Source organism: Lactuca sativa, chromosome 3 (assembly GCF_002870075.4).
Source record: "Lactuca sativa cultivar Salinas chromosome 3, Lsat_Salinas_v11, whole genome shotgun sequence".
NCBI lineage: Eukaryota > Viridiplantae > Streptophyta > Magnoliopsida > Asterales > Asteraceae > Lactuca > Lactuca sativa.
This window is the reverse complement of record NC_056625.2, coordinates 115,591,507-115,605,748: the sequence shown is the minus strand read 5'-3', so window position 1 is coordinate 115,605,748 and position 14,242 is coordinate 115,591,507.

Below are 14,242 nucleotides of genomic sequence, written 5' to 3'. Positions count from 1 at the left end.
CAAAATCTCAGCATGGTGGGGGCTTAGCCAATCCATGCCGATAATTACATCGAAACTCCTAATTGATACTGGCATTAGGTCTATTCGAAAGACGTGCTGGTTAAGGGTTAGGGTACATCCAGTGTAGATCTCCTCAGTGAATTCGGTTTTCCCATTGGCCATTTCTACCGTATATGTTTCATTTAGTCTCTGGGGTTGTTGTTTTAATAAATGTTTAAACTTCTCGCTTACGAAACTTCGCTCCGCTCCGGTATCAAATAAGATGCATGCATAAGTGTGGTTTAGGAGAAACGTACCGGTCACAACTGCGGGATCCTGAACTGCATCACTCTGACCCATAGTCAGCATTCTTCCTGCTCCTCTATTTCCTGAGTTGTTGTTAGGGCAATCTCGGCGGAAATGCCCCGTCCTTCCACATCCGAAGCAGGTGTGGCTAGGCCCTGCATTATTGCCGCCGGCATTGGTGTTGTTGTTATTGCGGTGGTTGTTGTTGTTCTGGTTGTTTCCCTGACTCTGGTTCCTAGGAGGGTACGTTCTACAGAACCTTGCAGTGTGTCCCCTTCGGTTGCAACTGGTGCAGTGGAGTTCCTTGCATTCGCCGTGATGGTGGAGGCCGCACTTATTGCAACTGGGAAGATTACCGGAGTAGGGTCTTGAAGCATTTGAAGCAGCTGAGGCTGGAGCATGTGGTGTGACTGGAACCGGTGCGGTGACAGCATTAACTGCCACTGTTTGCTACTTTTTAGAGGTCTCGGGGCCCTGACGCCCCTTCCTCTTGGGGTTCTTCCCTCTCCTGCCATCACCCTCCTTTTTCTTCTCAGTTTCTACTGGCTTCTCACCCCTTTTGTTGTTATGATCATATAGCCTCTTTGCCAATCTCTTCGCACTGTCAAACGTTTCAGGGTTTGCAGCTATCACATTCCCCTGAATGGGAGGTGTCAGTCCCCAGATGAATCGTTCGATCTTCTTTCCTTCTGATGTAATCATACCCGGGCACAACAGAGATAGTTCGCTAAATCTCGATATGTAGGCATCGATGTTCGCATTCTGCACAGTGAGGTTCCATAGTTCCTGCTCCATCTTTTGTATTTCGCCTCGGGGGCAGTACTCAGCCATTAACATTTCTTTCATTTCAGCCCATGGGATAGAGTTGGCGACAGGGAGCGTCATAGCTTCCACGTGTCCGTTCCACCAAGTGAGGGCTTGGTCTACAAAAGTGCAGGCCGCGAACTTCACCTTCATCTGCTCGGGGCAATCGCATATCTCGAACACCGACTCTACCTTCTCGATCCATCGCTTCAAGGTAATCACCCTTCCAGTGCCGTTGAAAGTCCGGGGTTTAGCGTTCGCAAAGTCCTTGTAGGTGCACGTTTTAGTGGGTCCTTGATTCGTCCCGTTGTTCGAACTTCCGGATCCTTGCCCGTTACCTCCTCCGTTGTTCCCTTGGTAAAGTTGTGCCATAGCTGCTGTGACCGTAGCAGACACGGCTGCCTGGAAAGCAGTGGTGTCGACTTCGGGCGGAGTTGGTTCGGGATTTCCGCGAGTAGCTCGGCGAGGCATCTTTCTGTCAGGAAACGGAAAGATGTTGGGTGTACGTGGTTTCCGTGAGGTTGTGATCCTACTGACTAGGTGTATGGCACGAACTTAAGTACTTCTATCATTTAGCATACAATCATAGATTCGCAACACATAGCAAAACACGTAAAAGTTCACTAATATCATCCTATGCCTCTTCCACTATTGCAGACTAAACAGACGTTCTCTTTTTGGTGCTAGAAGGGTATAGTTTTAGGTTCCCTAGCTATCCCGATCTCCTCAAGACGTGTGTTAGTTTTACTTTGGAGGGAATGTAGTTGATCAGGCTACATTCACTCCTTGGTATTACTAAGAACAGTCCCAAATTAACCGAGACACTAGTATTATTTTAGTTTGGTTCGACGTTATGTTCTTGTTCCTAATGCAAGCAAGCGTGTTTTATTTACTTGTTTTGTTCAGAGTTATGTTAGTCCCTCTTTTTGGTTTATAGTTGCATATCAATGTGTGGCTCGACATGCTAGTTCACTATAAACAATGCTCTGATACCAACCTGTCACACCCCCGAACCAGACAACGGAAACGTCCGGGGGCTGTCGTGACTCAATTGAATACCATAACATTGAATATATATGAAACATAACAACATTCGTCACCATGCATTAATATAGTACCACCAGTAGCGTTTACATGAAATACATTGTTTAAACATTACATTCCCAAAATAATTTGTTCGATTCGTACATATATAAACTGCAAGCCATCACTGAATATGATTTTCTTTGCTTCACTGGTTCCCTGAGAATACAAGTATTTTGAAAAACGTCAACATATGAAATGTTGGTGAGTTCATAAGTAGTGTTTTAAAGTCCAATGTTTTGTATTGTTTGAAAACCACCAGAAAATCCGATATTTTCTGAAAATAGTATAGTCAAAAAGGTGTGAAGATCCATAGGTATGCTTGTTTGTTTCTATACTTGTAAAAATTGTTCATTAAAGCTGTATGCATTTCGAGTCCGATATGTATTGAAAAACCTAGGAAAACCCGATGTTTTCCTAATCCTTTGAATTCCATGATGTTACGTTGAAACCATTGCAAAAAGAGTAGTCTCATTCCCAGGCGACGTTGGATTATTTTTGAGCATGATTAATTGCTACAAACACGCATTACACAAAACGCCCAGTTTATAGCTATACTAACGATCCCGAAGGCGTCGTCCGTACTAATCACGTTATCCAATCGCCCTGACTACGTGTCGTCCCACATCCAAAGAGAAAGAGGACACGAAGACCTCGATGACTCTATTAATCGGTTGGGGATAAAAATGTGTACGAGGGGTCCCCGACCCACCTCGCAAAATGTAGACTTTACTAGCAGTACCAAAGGACCCTTGGGGACCAGTAGTATACATGCCATTGAAAGTCCCTCTACGTTGTGCCAAGTCGGTGAAACCCAACACTTCGTAGAAAAAAAAATGTCTTCGGGCCTTAAGATCAGGTCATTGGGCTAGCTAGGCTCAACAAACAAGATTTTACACTTTTGGGGCCCAAAGATGGTGCGTAGACGTCTGTGCACACTCGCATGTAAATTGAGTTCCCGAACGTTATTTGTATGAATCGTAGTGTCGTCGTGTTAGTAGTTTAGGATTTTCATTGGTTCGAGACCGAACCAATTCGTTTCACAACGATTTTGGTATTGTAGTGTATTGTATTTCGTCGATAGTCGCGGTACCATGGTTTGATCAATTACATGTATTGAAATAGCCTTGGAAGTTTTCTGTTTCAGCCCCTCATTGTTTGTAAAATTTACTTTTTCAACCCTTTAGTTAAATACTTTCCGGTTTGGTCCTTAAATCAATTTTCTTGACATTTTAACACCAAAAATTATTGAAATTGATATTTTCAGCATATTTTTCATAGAAAACAGTTTAAGTCCCTGAAATTTCAGTTTTCTCGGTTATAACCCTTCTTTTTCGCAATTTTGACAATTTTGGCCCAAATTGTAAAATTTTTGCAACTTTGGTCCTTTTTAAATTTAAAAAGCATTTTAAACCTTTAAAAAGGACTTGGAACACTTATAGTCCACTGTTTTACAGAAAAACACAGTTTTGGCCCTCCAAAACAGAAAATCTCGCATAATGGGCCTCATTGGGCCGAAAATGTCATTTTTAGCCCATTAAGCTTGAAATTTATGTTTTTAATCCTCTAAATGAGTATATTTCCAGAAATTGTTTTATTGAAACTGTTTTGACACACCTCATCCATCAGAATTCGTGATATGTCAATTTGGGCCCTTAATTTTGTATTTTTCACATTTTAGGCCCAAAATTTATGTTTTTAACCCAAAGAAAATTGTTACTAAACCACTTAACCATTTTTCTTGAAACACTTTGTATTTAGAAATATATTTGAAGCTAAAATCATTTCACACAAGATATATGTCGGTTTTGAGGGGTTTTATGGCTAGATCCAACATTATAACACCCAAATGCATACATATAAGCATGGAAATCATACAAGGCATACAAAACACATATAGATCTACACTTTCACTTGTATTCCCCCCCCCCCCACAAAACTCATAAAAACAGAAAATAGGGGGTATGAAGCTCACCTTGTTTGAAGTTTTCGGGTTTTGAAGAAAAGATGGAAGAAAACTTGGTGATTTTTGGCCTTAGCACCCTTTTCTTGAAGATCTCGAGTTTGAGATGGTTCTAGGATGCAAGATCACGATTTTTGCATAGATTAGGAAAGGATTTTGATAACAAAAAGAATCTAAATCATAGATCCATACATAATCTTACCTTAGATTAAGAATTTGTGGAAATTTCCTCTTGAAAGCCTCCTAATTTTCGAGATTTTTGAGTGGAGAGGGAGAGATGTTCTTGAGAGAGTTTGAGAGATTTTTGTGAGTGTGTGTGTGTGAGTATGGCCGAGAGTGAGAGAGAGGAAGGGGTGAGGTGATCTTTGAAGTGATACTTGCATGGGAAAAGGGAATATCTTGCATGGAAATCCTATGGACAATAATGAGGTGGCATGGGAAAGTCAACCCTCCTCTTGGGCTTGATGTGGGCCGAAAACATGGAAGGAAAAGGAAATTTTTGGGCTTTTTGCTCCCAAGCCCAATATTAGTGTTAGTTAGGGTGTGTTTTATGCCTAAAAGAATGTGGTAGGATTTTTACATTTTTGTTGGGCTAGTTAGGTTATTCATGGAGCAAAGTTTTTAATTCATTTCATTCTAGGCCCAACATGGCCCAAAATGTTGAAATAAATTAGGGTGGGTCCAATTAGAGCCCAATTAGGGTTCTAAGCCCATGATAGTCTAATTGGAAGCTTATTGGTCCATTTGGATCCAATAAGGGAGTCCTAGTCCAAAATGGACTTAAACAAGGACTTCTAGGGTTTCCAATTGTTTGATGACTATTTGTAGTACTTGTATAATGTGTTTGATTGAAGTTTTTGAAGTCATAATCATAGGTGTCAATCATGTTCTTAAGTTTTTGATTCACATTAGCTTGAATGCATATATTACATGACACAAAATTTCCAGTTGTGACACCATTCCCACTTCCATTCCGACCATAATCCCCACTACCACTATTCCACCAACCTCTTTCCCTATACCACCACCCATTTTTACTGATACAACAACAACCACTACAAAGGTTACAACCAACGTATCTGATACAGGGGTTCATACCAGTGCAACCGAAACACCACCCATAACCGAACCTCCTCAAACCGAAACCCATACTGAACCACCACCCGAAACTACCCCACCCCATACTCAACCTGAACATACCCATACTACAACACCCCCAGCTTCACCACCTCTACCATCTCCAGAAAATGCCTCTGATGGAGACAACCCATTCCTTGGCGGTGATCACATGACCTTTGATTCGGTCTATTTCAGTCCGTTTCAAGTTCAGAGTGATGAAGAAGATGATGCTCCAGTGACAAAGAAACATCTTAAGGAGCTCAACGAGAAGGTTGACTTACTTCTCGCCTCCTCTTCCAACCAACAGTCCTCTTTCTCTGAAGCTGCACTTCAGAAGCTTGTTGATGCCTTCTCCAGGGCTCAGCATGATTCAGTAGCCTCAGCTACTGCCGCCATAGACGCCTCTACCAAAGCCTTTGAGGCAGCGACCGAAAAAGTCGATAAACTATTCTCCGACGCTTCTATCCTGTTGAGGTCCTTGCAGGAAAGCGCCGACGCCACAAAGACAACTTTGGAACCGATTGTTCAGCAATTGGCCAAGTTCGTCTCAACGGAGTTGACTTCGTTCGCTGCCCTTCGCCAAACCATAGGCGACGACAACTCGGCCCTTCGTGCCTCCATCGACGAGCGCCTCGCTAAGCTTCAGGAGGATCTCGCAGCTGAAAACTCCTTGATGGATGTTCTGGCGAGCAAAACCACCGCCCTCAAGATCAAGAGCATGCAGCTTTCAAACTCACAACAACAACTTGAAGCTCTTCGATCCGAAAGGGAGGTCATTAAGACATGTGTTTCGGATGTACACGCTGTTTTATCAAACATCCTAGAAGCACATGATCCGATTCTAAACTATTCGGTGAGGAGAACCCTTGCTGAAAAACTTGCTCCTGCCTTGGCCCTTCTCAGCAACATAAAAGGCTTACCGAGTTTCGTGTCCATTCCGAAACAAGGGGGAGAAGATAAGCAGACCGGATCGAAACCACCTCCTTCCTCCAAAGCTACTCACACAACCGAACCGCCTTCGACTGGTCAAGCTTCGGGTTCGGGTGTGAAGAATAAAGGGAAAAATATAGCTGAGGAAGAAGATGAAGATGAAGACGATGAAACCATTGCTGACATGTTGAAACGAAAGAACAGTCGCAATGTGGATGATGATGTTAATCGTGTGGCGCAAGAGGCTGAGGAAGCCAAACGCAAGCAGAAGGAAGCCCATGATCTCCTCGAGAGCAGGAAGACTCTCTTCCCTGCCTGGACTCGGGAGCGTTTGTTCAAAGAGGCCATAGATACTCCCAGCATCTTATGGCTCGAGCCGGTGATTTCGTTCGACTGTGTTAATTCTGTCGATTCACAGTTCGACATGCCGTTGACTCGAAAGGCATTCATCTTCCACGCCTTCTCAAATATCTTTGAAGTCCCTCATCCCAACGCTGAACTTGATAGGGAGCTCATCGATTTCTATCTGAAGGCTGCTCGTCCTCAGTACTTAACTTGGAGTGCCCAGAAGATAGTGAACATTCAGGTATTGAAGCCTTACACTGAAGGAAGATTCATAAACGTTCGGTTCAAGGTGATTCGAGGGTCTGCAAAAACTGAACACCTTATATCTCTGGCGGATCTACCGAACTTAAATCCTCATGATTGGATTGTTCTGCACAACATTCTCTTGACAAATGAAGCTGAATATGGTCCGATTATAGACCATATCAAGAGGATGATTGTCTGTTATATCATGGAGGTTGCCCTGATGGATCAGGAGGTCGCTACTGTCTTCAAGAAGAAACCGAAGATAGCTCCTGTGGGATCGGCCAGTGATCTCAACCAAATGAAGATAGGCAAGATCGACTCGAGACGCAACTCGGTAATGTTCACTAGAGCCGAAGGACAAAAATGTCTCTTCGCTTTAGCTGACAAACATCTTTACACCACTGCTTGTCTAGAGCATGTATTATCGATCATTCGAAGGTGTAAAGAGAACGCAGCAGATGATGTTAAGTACTTCAACGACATGATCCAATGGTACATCAGGTTCAGGCAGACGATTCTGGCTCTAATCTCTTGTCTGTTTAACACTGTGAAGAAGAAGGTACCTGGCTCCGCTGCTGGCCCAAGTAACAAGTGAAGGTCTCGCTCCAATTGACGCAAAGGGGGAGATTGTTGGGCTGAAGTTTTGGTTAAGTATTGCGTCGTTGGGCTCGAATGTTTATTTATTTATTTTGATTTCGGTTTGGGCCTGTCCAACCGAGAGCCCATTATGTTTAATATATAAGTATATGCTTGCATGCATATTAGGTTAAGGATTTTAGAGATTAATCTAGAGCGTAACGATAGCATCTACAGATTTCTTTAATCGTTCTTGTAACCTACCAATCCTCTACAGTTGATGTTCTTAATCGAGCTCTTCTGAGGATTTTGTTTAATCATTCGACATGTTTGATTCAATCTTGTCTCGTTCTTATTTTCGTGTTCTTACAGTTTTATATTTACTTACCTGTTTGAGATCTAATCGATCTTCATAGATTTAAAGGTTATAAATCTCATCATACACTCATTGCATTTTGGGAGGTTTCCAACATATTGTTTTACTGGAGTAGTAGTAACAGCACAAACTGTCGCTTCAAGTCGATTTTTAGCGGGTCCTTGCATAATGGGGATGGGTAATTGGGTTGATTATTCGATGATTGAATATAATAGTTATATTATTGTGGGTTGAAAACCCTATATGCTCACCAGGCTCCCAAGCCTGACCCACTCAGTTTTCTTTGCATTACAGGTAACGGCACAAGGGTATAAGTTGGTGGACTTGACGAGATAATTTGGATTATAGATCAGTAGTTATAAACAACTGTTGTAAGGTCTATTTTATATTGTTTATGCTTTTGGTCTGTATCGGAACATGACATCCCAAGGTTTTATTATTTAATGAAAATACATTCTCTTTGAGAAATGTTTTGATAAGTTATTATCATATCTTGTTTTGGGAACAAATTCCGCAACCATTTTCTTTAAACGATTACTCTGATTTATAAAACAAAGCATAAACAAACTAGTCTTTTCTGGCTGAGAAATTGGGGATGTCACAGTTGGTATCAGAGCATTAGTTTAAGCGAACTAGGAATTTGTAGGATTTCTAGACTTAAACTTAGAATGCTAAGCGATGATTGTGAGATGAGTGTCTACCATATTTTAAGACACGAGCACTAGTATATTTTAGGAATGATGCCTAAAATGCTTTTATGTGCTAAATGTTATATCTTTTCCATATATTCTATTATTTGTTCGGATCTATGGTCTGTTGCCGACCGGATCTGGAGACCTTATGTGTTTAGGATTCTAAGCATTTGATACGATATTAGAACTAGCATGTAAACGTTTCGGGGTGATAAGTAGATTTATACGTCTATCGTAAATAAAGCTTTCTTATCTTAAATTCTCGCCCGGTGTACCGAACGTCTGCTTGGATGTACAAAACGTTATGGTGAAGACTCGTAGAGAATTGAGTAAATGGAGGAAATGAAAGGCTTATTATAGTGAATGACACCTATCGGAAGATATCGTAAGAGTGGTGTCTTGCCTTTAGTTTATGTTTGATAAAATAACGGAACGTTTAGAGGAGTACGGTACGTCTGAATTACACCTTCAATTGGCAGGAAGATGGAACGATTGGTGTAATTCTTGAAGTTGTCACATAATCTAGAATTTCCATCACCAATCGAGTTGAAGTAGAGTTGATGATAGAAGATACGCATGGAAGAATTCCTAGTAGAGTCTAGGAAAATTTTTATGATTAATTGGACACATTCGTATGTGTTAAATTGTTTGGTGATTTTAGGACTTGGGGACTACGAGACAATACTTGGGACGAGTATGAGTAGGTGTGAATAGTAGTAGAGATCTATATTATTGGAAGCACAGGACTCACGCTTGGATCAGGGAAAGTCACAAGGTTACCAAGAAGCTAGTAATTGATTCCGTTTTATTCAAGTATGTCGTTACCATTGTTTCGGTAATGACTAGTAAGATGGTTGTTATTCCGACCCTAGTGGTCATATCAAATGAGTCCGACTACGATGAGAGGTCATCAGGACATGACCCATTGGTCTGTTACAATAGATAAAGGAATGTATTTATCCTAAGAAGAAGAAGGAGTTCACAATAAGGATTTATTTTGTAACTTGAAGGTTACGATTGAAATTCCATCATAGTAAGAAGAGATGATGAAGGACTGAGCATCACGGTTATTACTTAGGATGGAGAGATAACGTATGGAGTCAGTATACGAATCCTGTTTCGTTGATGATTTCGGGATGTAATCATCCTAATGGGGAGCTTATTGTAACGCCCGTAGATCCGGGCTAGTCAATTTAGAGACAATAAGCATCAAAAATGACTTTTGATGGAAGATTATTTAGAAGGATTAATCTTAACTAAGTTATAGTATATGTTACAAGGATTCCGTACATATAAAGAACGCCGAAATCCGAGTTATAACGAAGAAGTTATGACCTATCGAAGTTTCGCGAAAGAACCGGCACGACACAGCGCGACGTAAATAGTGAATTTATGTTAGAGCGATATTTAGCCAAAACAATCTAAATGAGAATTGAGGATCTCATCGATAATAGTGCAACAACGGAAAGACAGACGAAAACGGATGTCAGACGAAGGAGTTATGAGTTTATAACGGAGTTTTCCTGTCCCGGCCTACTAAAAATAATATAATAAAAATAAATCAAAATTACCCGACGGAGTCTAAATGAAAGTTGTAGATCTTGTTTTTACCTACGTGTCGATATAAAGAACGTCGAAAACGGAGTTCGTATGCGAAAGTTATGAATTTCTGAAGTTCGGGGCGCGAAACCCCAAAACTATCAGATACCACAACGTGGCAAGAAGTGCCACGATGTGGCCAGTCTTCTGACACCTCCGGGAGTCCCCCAGATGCAACTTGCAATGACGCATGTAGTGACGACCAAGTCCACGACGTGGAAAAAGCTGCCACGACGTGGCAAAGGCAGATTTTGCCCTATAAATAGATTTGAAGGGTCAGCCGAGTTTGGTTGCTCATTCTCTCATCTCTCACCCATATTACCTAGATTTACGTGCAAAGAAGTACCCCTGACCCCCAGTATCATCCCGAGACCCGAAGCGAGTCCCTAAGCCCAAAGATCCCGAGAAGTGCAATTCTCGAGCCGAAGCTCTGCCCGCGAGGAGCCCGGTTTTTGTGAAGATCTTCCAGATCTACCGAAGAATACTACTTCTGCAAGTCATAGTGCTGTCCGATCATCTTCTGATCAAGTGAGTGTATATTCCCTTTCATAACACGATTTTAATACAAGTATTGTGTGAATGTCTTAAGTATATGTTTTGGGTGAGTATGTGATCACTTTCTTCTAACATATATATATATATATATATATATATATATATATATATATATATATATATATATATATATATATATTAAGTATTTGCTATGAAATACGTGCTATGTGTTTATATATTGTTGTTTATTTGAGATGAGTGTGGAATGGATGTTTTATATAGGTGTCAAATGAGTTAATCTGTATATGTATTTTGTGACAACCCGATATTTCAACTCTTTGTAATGACCTAAAAGGTCAAGTTTTGTAACCACTTTTGAGTTAATAAAATTACCTTTCATAATAAAATGTCCAAATAGTTCTATTTAAATTCCTTCTATGTTTAAATGTCTTTAAACCATGATCGTACGTAAAAAGAACGCCCAAATCCGACTTCGTATATTGAAGTTATGATTTTTCCAAGTTCAGCTTAGCAACAGACAGCTAAAAACTCGAAACGGAGATCGAGCGACTTTTGGCCGGAATGACCTAAACGAGAATCGAAGGTCTCGACAATGGTATTTCAGCGGTAAAAAGTCTGGAAAAAACCGACGTCAGATAAAGAAGCTATGAATTTTTGAAGAAATTCCTTAAATACGATTAGTTATAAAATAAATAATAAAAATAATTTCGGAATTTGCCAACGAGTCTAAACGAAAGTTGTAGAGCATCGAAAACAGAGTTCGTATGAAGAAGATATGAATTTTTGAAGTTTATTAAATAAAATTATATTTATTTAATTCAAAAATCAAGCATTATCCGAAGAGGAGTCAGCGTCCTCATCCGAGGTACGCGCTGCGTACCTGAGGGCCTTGGCCTCTGATCGTCCACGTCGCCCTATGCGAGGCTACCGACCCGTCCGACCCGCCGTCCCATCCGACCCGCCAGACTGATCCGTCCCATCCGAAGCCGAGGCAGTCGAGGCTTCGGTCATGCATGACGTACACGTACGCGCTGCATACGAGCGTACGCCCCGTGTACGAGGCTTCTCAGACCCCCCTATAAATAACATGCAAAGGCTTCCGAAAAACTTGCTCATTTCTCTCCTTTCTCTCATGATATTGCCTCGTTTTCCGTGCCCGTTCAAACCCGAAGCTCTGGTCTTTTTGCTCAAGTCCCGAGGGTCGATTTTACTCCCGAGATTCCCGAGAATCCCGAGAAAAATCCGTTTCCCGAGACGAAACTCTGCCCAATTTTCCATCTCGCTATCTTCAAACTTTCAAGTGAGCTCATACCCCTTAATTTACCTTTTAAATGTTCTATAAATTATTTTATATGCTTTCAAGGGGGGATTACAAGTAAAACACACGAGTATTATCGTGTGTTACATAAAGAACTATTTTATATGCTTTTATATATCCAAATCACATGCGATTTACAAACTTTATAAGGAACTTTCATATATATAACATATGTTAAAATAGCATTCTATCTTTTGAAATATAAATTTGTTGTAATTCATGTATAAACTAAACTTTTCTTAGATCATACTTGTCTATCTTAGACTCTACATCCAAAAATCTATGCTTTCATAACAAATGATTCCTTTTCTATGTATTTCTAAACAAACGAGACACACTTTTAGAAAACTATAATAGGTATAGTTTTACGAACAAATTTCTAACTCTTATGTACTAGAAACATGAATTTCAAGAAGTCACTTTCGTATACAAGAACAAACGTAACATTTTAACAAGTAGATCTGTTTTTTTTACCACGGTTTTGTGAGACACTAACTTCATGTACGTTCGAGTACACATTTCAAGTCCTGTATTATATACCAGAATCCCTTGGAGGGGGAGCATGGTGTTTGTGTATAGATCTATATGGGCTTGACAACCTGAATCCTGACTGTTAGCTGTAGTCCACCGTTTGGGGTGACAAACGTCATAACATTCCAATGCCTGAAGAACGTTGTGTATAGGCATTTCGAGTCAATAGTATGGTTATAAAACTCACATGGGGTATTAAAAATGCATTGATTTGCAAGGTTTTCAAACACATTGGTTATTTTACACTTAGATACATTTTTAGAAACAAACATTGGTCTTGAGTGAAGGCCACTTTTATACTAGTAGAAAATATAGGATTTTCTAAACACAAACAAACAAAGACAAAACATTTCATTTCATACAAACATTGTCACTTAAATACTTATGAAACTCACCAACTTAAATGCTGATCTACTCTTTCAAAATTTCTTGTATGTCCCAGGAAATCAGTAATTTCAGGTATTCATTTTGCTTTTGACAAAGGGATGCTGCGGCGCCAGTTTATTCTCGTATTTTGTCATCATATTGTAATTGGTTTTGAACATGTAACTTTTTACAAATGTAAACTTTCAATTATATATATGATGGTTGTATTGCTTTCTTTACTATGTATTCATTTGTTACGTTACCACATGAAGTCATCCGCCCCCGAACGTTTCCGCCGTTCAGGTTTGGGGGTGTGACATATTTTATATCTACAAATATGTTGGGTAGAACATGGGTAGATGAATTAGATGATGTGTGATGATAATTAGGTGATGAGAAATAGGTAATGATAATTAGGTGATAAGAAATAGGCGATGATAATTAGGTGATGAGAAATAGGTGATGATAGATAGGTGATGACAAATAGGTGATGATAGATAGGTGATGATAAATAGGTGATGTGGGATGAGAGGAGATACCATAACCTTGACGGCGATGTGGCAATTTGGCGATGTAGTCATCTACTAGAGTATAGATGGCGACCGCGGACTATTCTAGATGAGCCCATGGAAACACCAGTAGGCTCATAACCTGTAGGTGATGAATTATGAGTTCAGGCGATGTTGTAACTACATATTCATGCGATGATACTCTAACCCTTACAATGAATTACGAGTCCAGGCGATGTTGTGACTACATATTCATGCGATGGTAGCCTAACCCTTACTATGAGTTACGAGTCCAGACGATGTTGTGACTGCGTATTCATGCATTAGGAACAAATATATATAAAGGAAATGTGATGTAAGGAGATGGGAGGTAAATACGATGTAGGAGTTGACCCTTAGGATAATTCCTTAGGAAAGGTACTTAAGAATAAACGAAGATAATGGGGATGGGTAATTGGGTTGATTGTTTGATGATTGAATATAATAATTATATTATTGTGGGTTGAAAACCCTATATGCTCACCATGCTCCCAAGCCTGACCCACTCAGTTTTCTTTGCATTACAGGTAATGGCACAAGGTTATAAGTTGGTGGACTTTACGAGAGAATTTGGATTATAGATCAGTAGTTATAAATAACTGTTGTAAGGTCTATTTTATATTGTTTATGCTTTTGGTCTGTATAGGAACATGACATCCCGAGGTTTTATTATTTAATGAAAATTCATTCTCTTTGAGAAATGTTTTGATAAGTTATTATCATATCTTGTTTTGGGAACAAATTCCGCAACCGTTTTCTTTAAACGATTACTCTGATTTTAAAATAAAGCATAAACAAACCAGTCTTTTCTGGCCAAGAAATTGGGGATGTTACAAAGTTGTCTGAGTAACATGACTATTTTGGTGTATGCTTGTTTTATGGGGTATAATGGTGGTATGGGTAGAACCTTGCAAGTCTAATAGATTGAAAGAGCTTAAGCCATAT